The sequence below is a fragment of the Triturus cristatus genome, chromosome 4_2, assembly GCF_964204655.1.
Source record: "Triturus cristatus chromosome 4_2, aTriCri1.1, whole genome shotgun sequence".
NCBI classification, from domain to species: Eukaryota; Metazoa; Chordata; class Amphibia; order Caudata; family Salamandridae; genus Triturus; species Triturus cristatus.
The window spans coordinates 929,777,859-929,782,858 of record NC_140586.1 but is presented as its reverse complement, the minus strand read 5'-3'; the positions used below and the strand labels follow the sequence as shown (position 1 = coordinate 929,782,858).

General features: G+C 49.8%; 9 non-coding genes across 9 annotated transcripts in view; 6 read left to right on the top strand and 3 right to left on the bottom strand.

Moving 5' to 3' along the window:
• Window positions 1–51: 51 nt before the first annotated feature.
• On the bottom strand, window positions 52–122 carry TRNAG-GCC (transfer RNA glycine (anticodon GCC)). The gene has a single exon. It is a non-coding gene; the product is annotated as a tRNA-Gly (tRNA).
• A 1,154-nt stretch (window positions 123–1,276) lies between these two features.
• On the top strand, window positions 1,277–1,350 carry TRNAN-GUU (transfer RNA asparagine (anticodon GUU)). Its single transcript has one exon. It is a non-coding gene; the product is annotated as a tRNA-Asn (tRNA).
• Window positions 1,351–1,593: 243 nt separating this feature from the next.
• TRNAW-CCA (transfer RNA tryptophan (anticodon CCA)) lies at window positions 1,594–1,665 on the top strand. The gene has a single exon. It is a non-coding gene; the product is annotated as a tRNA-Trp (tRNA).
• A 71-nt stretch (window positions 1,666–1,736) lies between these two features.
• On the bottom strand, window positions 1,737–1,807 carry TRNAG-GCC (transfer RNA glycine (anticodon GCC)). Its single transcript has one exon. It is a non-coding gene; the product is annotated as a tRNA-Gly (tRNA).
• Window positions 1,808–2,961: 1,154 nt separating this feature from the next.
• TRNAN-GUU (transfer RNA asparagine (anticodon GUU)) lies at window positions 2,962–3,035 on the top strand. Its single transcript has one exon. It is a non-coding gene; the product is annotated as a tRNA-Asn (tRNA).
• Window positions 3,036–3,278: 243 nt separating this feature from the next.
• Window positions 3,279–3,350, top strand: TRNAW-CCA (transfer RNA tryptophan (anticodon CCA)). Its single transcript has one exon. It is a non-coding gene; the product is annotated as a tRNA-Trp (tRNA).
• A 71-nt stretch (window positions 3,351–3,421) lies between these two features.
• Window positions 3,422–3,492, bottom strand: TRNAG-GCC (transfer RNA glycine (anticodon GCC)). The gene has a single exon. It is a non-coding gene; the product is annotated as a tRNA-Gly (tRNA).
• A 1,161-nt stretch (window positions 3,493–4,653) lies between these two features.
• TRNAN-GUU (transfer RNA asparagine (anticodon GUU)) lies at window positions 4,654–4,727 on the top strand. Its single transcript has one exon. It is a non-coding gene; the product is annotated as a tRNA-Asn (tRNA).
• Window positions 4,728–4,970: 243 nt separating this feature from the next.
• The window catches only part of TRNAW-CCA (transfer RNA tryptophan (anticodon CCA)), a 72-nt gene continuing 42 nt past the window's right edge, over window positions 4,971–5,000 (top strand). The window contains exon 1 of the tRNA in view: window positions 4,971–5,000. This exon is cut by the window's right edge and continues 42 nt beyond it. This is a non-coding gene — a tRNA (tRNA-Trp).

Genomic DNA, 5,000 nt, shown 5'->3' with positions numbered 1-5,000 from the left:
CACTGAGTTCCCATATTTGATTTAGAAAGCAAAGTCAAAAGAACACAGCCTTGCATTGGCCGGGAATCGAACCCGGGCCTCCCGCGTGGCAGGCGAGAATTCTACCACTGAACCACCAATGCTTCACATGTGTAGCTTAGAGACAGAGCTCTGTCCAAGACAGTGATGAGGCGCACGCACTCAAATTGCACACCTATGAACAAAGTGTGTGCAACAGACATTGGAATGCCAACGTTTCACATGATGGCAAGAATCAGATGCAGGAGACTATAAGTATGAATGTTTTTGCATTTGCTGAGGTCACTGGCTTGGGACTAGTGTTGTGGTTATCAGGGCATGATGGCAGGCTGCTCCCGACAGAAGTGGCTCATAGAAGGCAGCCTCCAGATCACCAGCACTATTGTGTTTCAGATCATGTCACTGAACTCTCCTCCTTAAAAATCCTTCCCACTGTCTTTGCCAAATTCCCTGTCCTCCCCGAAATGCTGGGGTGAAACGGGCAGAGTTCTGCGCCCTGCGTCCCTAACGCGCTCCCAACGCGGCCTACAGCCCTGGTCGGGCACAGCCCTGGTCGGGCTTAGACCACTGGGGCCTCTGGAGAGCAAGACCTCCAGAAGCCTATGGTCAGGCCTATTGCACAGGCATTTTGTGCCTGGCCATTCCGGGATTGTTGTGTTTCAAGGCCCAGCCATCAATACTAATGTGATGGGTTTCCCTGAGAACCCTCATGTCCCTGTCCTCCCAAGAGCCCGAGCTTTTATGTAAAATAAGGTGTGCACCTTGGGCCTTCCCCTTTGCGCTCTCTGCCCCCTCTCTTTCTCCAAAGCTGAGCTCTGCAGGTAAATGTATCTATCTGAGTGAGGGGCTAGGGAGGGCCTTGCCCAGCAGTCTTACAAAGCAAGAGTTCAGAGAAAGCACCTGCTCTGGGAAGGAGACTCCGCTCACAGAGAAGACAAGTCTAACATGCCACAGTGAAGATTGGATGGGCAAGACACACGCCTGACAGGCTGGTAGAACACCACCAGAGGAGCAGATAGCTACGCTAAGAAGGCCACAGAAAAGTCATACATGTATCTCATACACTGGGACTGGTTGTAATACTGGCCCTAACACCATTAGATAGTAGTCTGCGCATCATAACACCCAACAGTGACAAGACACTAAGCAAATGGCAAATGCTGCGTAGGATAAAGACGCCTTATATAACACAAGCTCAAGGCAGGCGCGCACACATAAAGATATATGTTGGGTCTCAGGAGATGTGCTTTTGTCACTAGTCTCTGTGGCGCAATCGGTTAGTGCGTTCGGCTGTTAACCGAAAGGTTGGTGGTTCAAGCCCACCCAGGGACGTTTCCTTTTGCATGCATGAAGCACTTTAATAAATCATAGTAATGTGCCTTTGGTCTAAAGCTCCTGCGTGAGACCCTTTCCCTGAACATTTCAATCCTCTGCGTTCTCTCTGCACCTGCACTCAATTTCATCAATAGGATGGAAAACAAAAAGCCAAACCTTGTAATACAACCCTAGGCATATAAGGAGGTGGGCAAAAATGAAAAGGCTCACAACATTTGCTGATGTGACTCCAAATGCAAGGACCTCGTGGCGCAACGGTAGCGCGTCTGACTCCAGATCAGAAGGTTGCGTGTTCAAATCACATCGGGGTCACTGTTTCCCATTTTATGCCCCACTGAGTTCCCATATTTGATTTAGAAAGCAAAGTCAAAAGAACACAGCCTTGCATTGGCCGGGAATCGAACCCAGGCCTCCCGCGTGGCAGGCGAGAATTCTTCCACTGAACCACCAATGCTTCACATGTGTAGCTTAGAGACAGAGCTCTGTCCAAGACAGTGATGAGGCGCACGCACTCAAATTGCACACCTATGAACAAAGTGTGTGCAACAGACATTGGAATGCCAACGTTTCACATGATGGCAAGAATCAGATGCAGGAGACTATAAGTATGAATGTTTTTGCATTTGCTGAGGTCACTGGCTTGGGACTAGTGTTGTGGTTATCAGGGCATGATGGCAGGCTGCTCCCGACAGAAGGGGCTTATAGAAGGCAGCCTCCAGATCACCAGCACTATTGTGTTTCAGATCATGTCACTGAACTCTCCTCCTTAAAAATCCTTCCCACTGTCTTTGCCAAATTCCCTGTCCTCCCCGAAATGCTGGGGTGAAACGGGCAGAGTTCTGCGCCCTGCGTCCCTAACGCGCTCCCAACGCGGCCTACAGCCCTGGTCGGGCACAGCCCTGGTCGGGCTTAGACCACTGGGGCCTCTGGAGAGCAAGACCTCCAGAAGCCTATGGTCAGGCCTATTGCACAGGCATTTTGTGCCTGGCCATTCCGGGATTGTTGTGTTTCAAGGCCCAGCCATCAATACTAATGTGATGGCTTTCCCTGAGAACCCTCATGTCCCTGTCCTCCCAAGAGCCCGAGCTTTTATGTAAAATAAGGTGTGCACCTTGGGCCTTCCCCTTTGCGCTCTCTGCCCCCTCTCTTTCTCCAAAGCTGAGCTCTGCAGGTAAATGTATCTATCTGAGTGAGGGGCTAGGGAGGGCCTTGCCCAGCAGTCTTACAAAGCAAGAGTTCAGAGAAAGCACCTGCTCTGGGAAGGAGACTCCGCTCACAGAGAAGACAAGTCTAACATGCCACAGTGAAGATTGGATGGGCAAGACACACGCCTGACAGGCTGGTAGAACACCACCAGAGGAGCAGATAGCTACGCTAAGAAGGCCACAGAAAAGTCATACATGTATCTCATACACTGGGACTGGTTGTAATACTGGCCCTAACACCATTAGATAGTAGTCTGCGCATCATAACACCCAACAGTGACAAGACACTAAGCAAATGGCAAATGCTGCGTAGGATAAAGACGCCTTATATAACACAAGCTCAAGGCAGGCGCGCACACATAAAGATATATGTTGAGTCTCAGGAGATGTGCTTTTGTCACTAGTCTCTGTGGCGCAATCGGTTAGCGTGTTCGGCTGTTAACCGAAAGGTTGGTGGTTCAAGCCCACCCAGGGACGTTTCCTTTTGCATGCATGAAGCACTTTAATAAATCATAGTAATGTGCCTTTGGTCTAGAGCTCCTGCGTGAGACCCTTTCCCTGAACATTTCAATCCTCTGCGTTCTCTCTGCACCTGCACTCAATTTCATCAATAGGATGGAAAACAAAAAGCCAAACCTTGTAATACAACCCTAGGCATATAAGGAGGTGGGCAAAAATGAAAAGGCTCACAACATTTGCTGATGTGTCTCCAAAAGCAAGGACCTCGTGGCGCAACGGTAGCGCGTCTGACTCCAGATCAGAAGGTTGCGTGTTCAAATCACGTCGGGGTAACTGTTTCCCATTTTATGCCCCACTGAGTTCCCATATTTGATTTAGAAAGCAAAGTCAAAAGAACACAGCCTTGCATTGGCCGGGAATCGAACCCGGGCCTCCCGCGTGGCAGGCGAGAATTCTACCACTGAACCACCAATGCTTCACATGTGTAGCTTAGAGACAGAGCTCTGTCCAAGACAGTGATGAGGCGCACGCACTCAAATTGCACACCTATGAACAAAGTGTGTGCAACAGACATTGGAATGCCAACGTTTCACATGATGGCAAGAATCAGATGCAGGAGACTATAAGTATGAATGTTTTTGCATTTGCTGAGGTCACTGGCTTGGGACTAGTGTTGTGGTTATCAGGGCATGATGGCAGGCTGCTCCCGACAGAAGTGGCTCATAGAAGGCAGCCTCCAGATCACCAGCACTATTGTGTTTCAGATCATGTCACTGAACTCTCCTCCTTAAAAATCCTTCCCACTGTCTTTGCCAAATTCCCTGTCCTCCCCGAAATGCTGGGGTGAAACGGGCAGAGTTCTGCGCCCTGCGTCCCTTTATGCGTCCCTAACGCGCTCCCAACGCGCTCCCAAAGCGGCCTACAGCCCTGGTCGGGCTTAGACCACTGGGGCCTCTGGAGAGCAAGACCTCCAGAAGCCTATGGTCAGGCCTATTGCACAGGCATTTTGTGCCTGGCCATTCCGGGATTGTTGTGTTTCAAGGCCCAGCCATCAATACTAATGTGATGGCTTTCCCTGAGAACCCTCATGTTCCTGTCCTCCCAAGAGCCCGAGCTTTTATGTAAAATAAGGTGTGCACCTTGGGCCTTCCCCTTTGCGCTCTCTGCGCCCTCTCTTTCTCCAAAGCTGAGCTCTGCAGGTAAATGTATCTATCTGAGTGAGGGGCTAGGGAGGGCCTTGCCCAGCAGTCTTACAAAGCAAGAGTTCAGAGAAAGCACCTGCTCTGGGAAGGAGACTCCGCTCACAGAGAAGACAAGTCTAACATGCCACAGTGAAGATTGGATGGGCAAGACACACGCCTGACAGGCTGGTAGAACACCACCAGAGGAGCAGATAGCTACGCTAAGAAGGCCACAGAAAAGTCATACATGTATCTCATACACTGGGACTGGTTGTAATACTGGCCCTAACACCATTAGACAGTAGTCTGCGCATCATAACACCCAACAGTGACAAGACACTAAGCAAATGGCAAATGCTGCGTAGGATAAAGACGCCTTATATAACACAAGCTCAAGGCAGGCGCGCACACATAAAGATATATGTTGGGTCTCAGGAGATGTGCTTTTGTCACTAGTCTCTGTGGCGCAATCGGTTAGTGCGTTCGGCTGTTAACCGAAAGGTTGGTGGTTCAAGCCCACCCAGGGACGTTTCCTTTTGCATGCATGAAGCACTTTAATAAATCATAGTAATGTGCCTTTGGTCTAAAGCTCCTGCGTGAGACCCTTTCCCTGAACATTTCAATCCTCTGCGTTCTCTCTGCACCTGCACTCAATTTCATCAATAGGATGGAAAACAAAAAGCCAAACCTTGTAATACAACCCTAGGCATATAAGGAGGTGGGCAAAAATGAAAAGGCTCACAACATTTGCTGATGTGACTCCAAGTGCAAGGACCTCGTGGCGCAACGGTAGCGCGTCTGA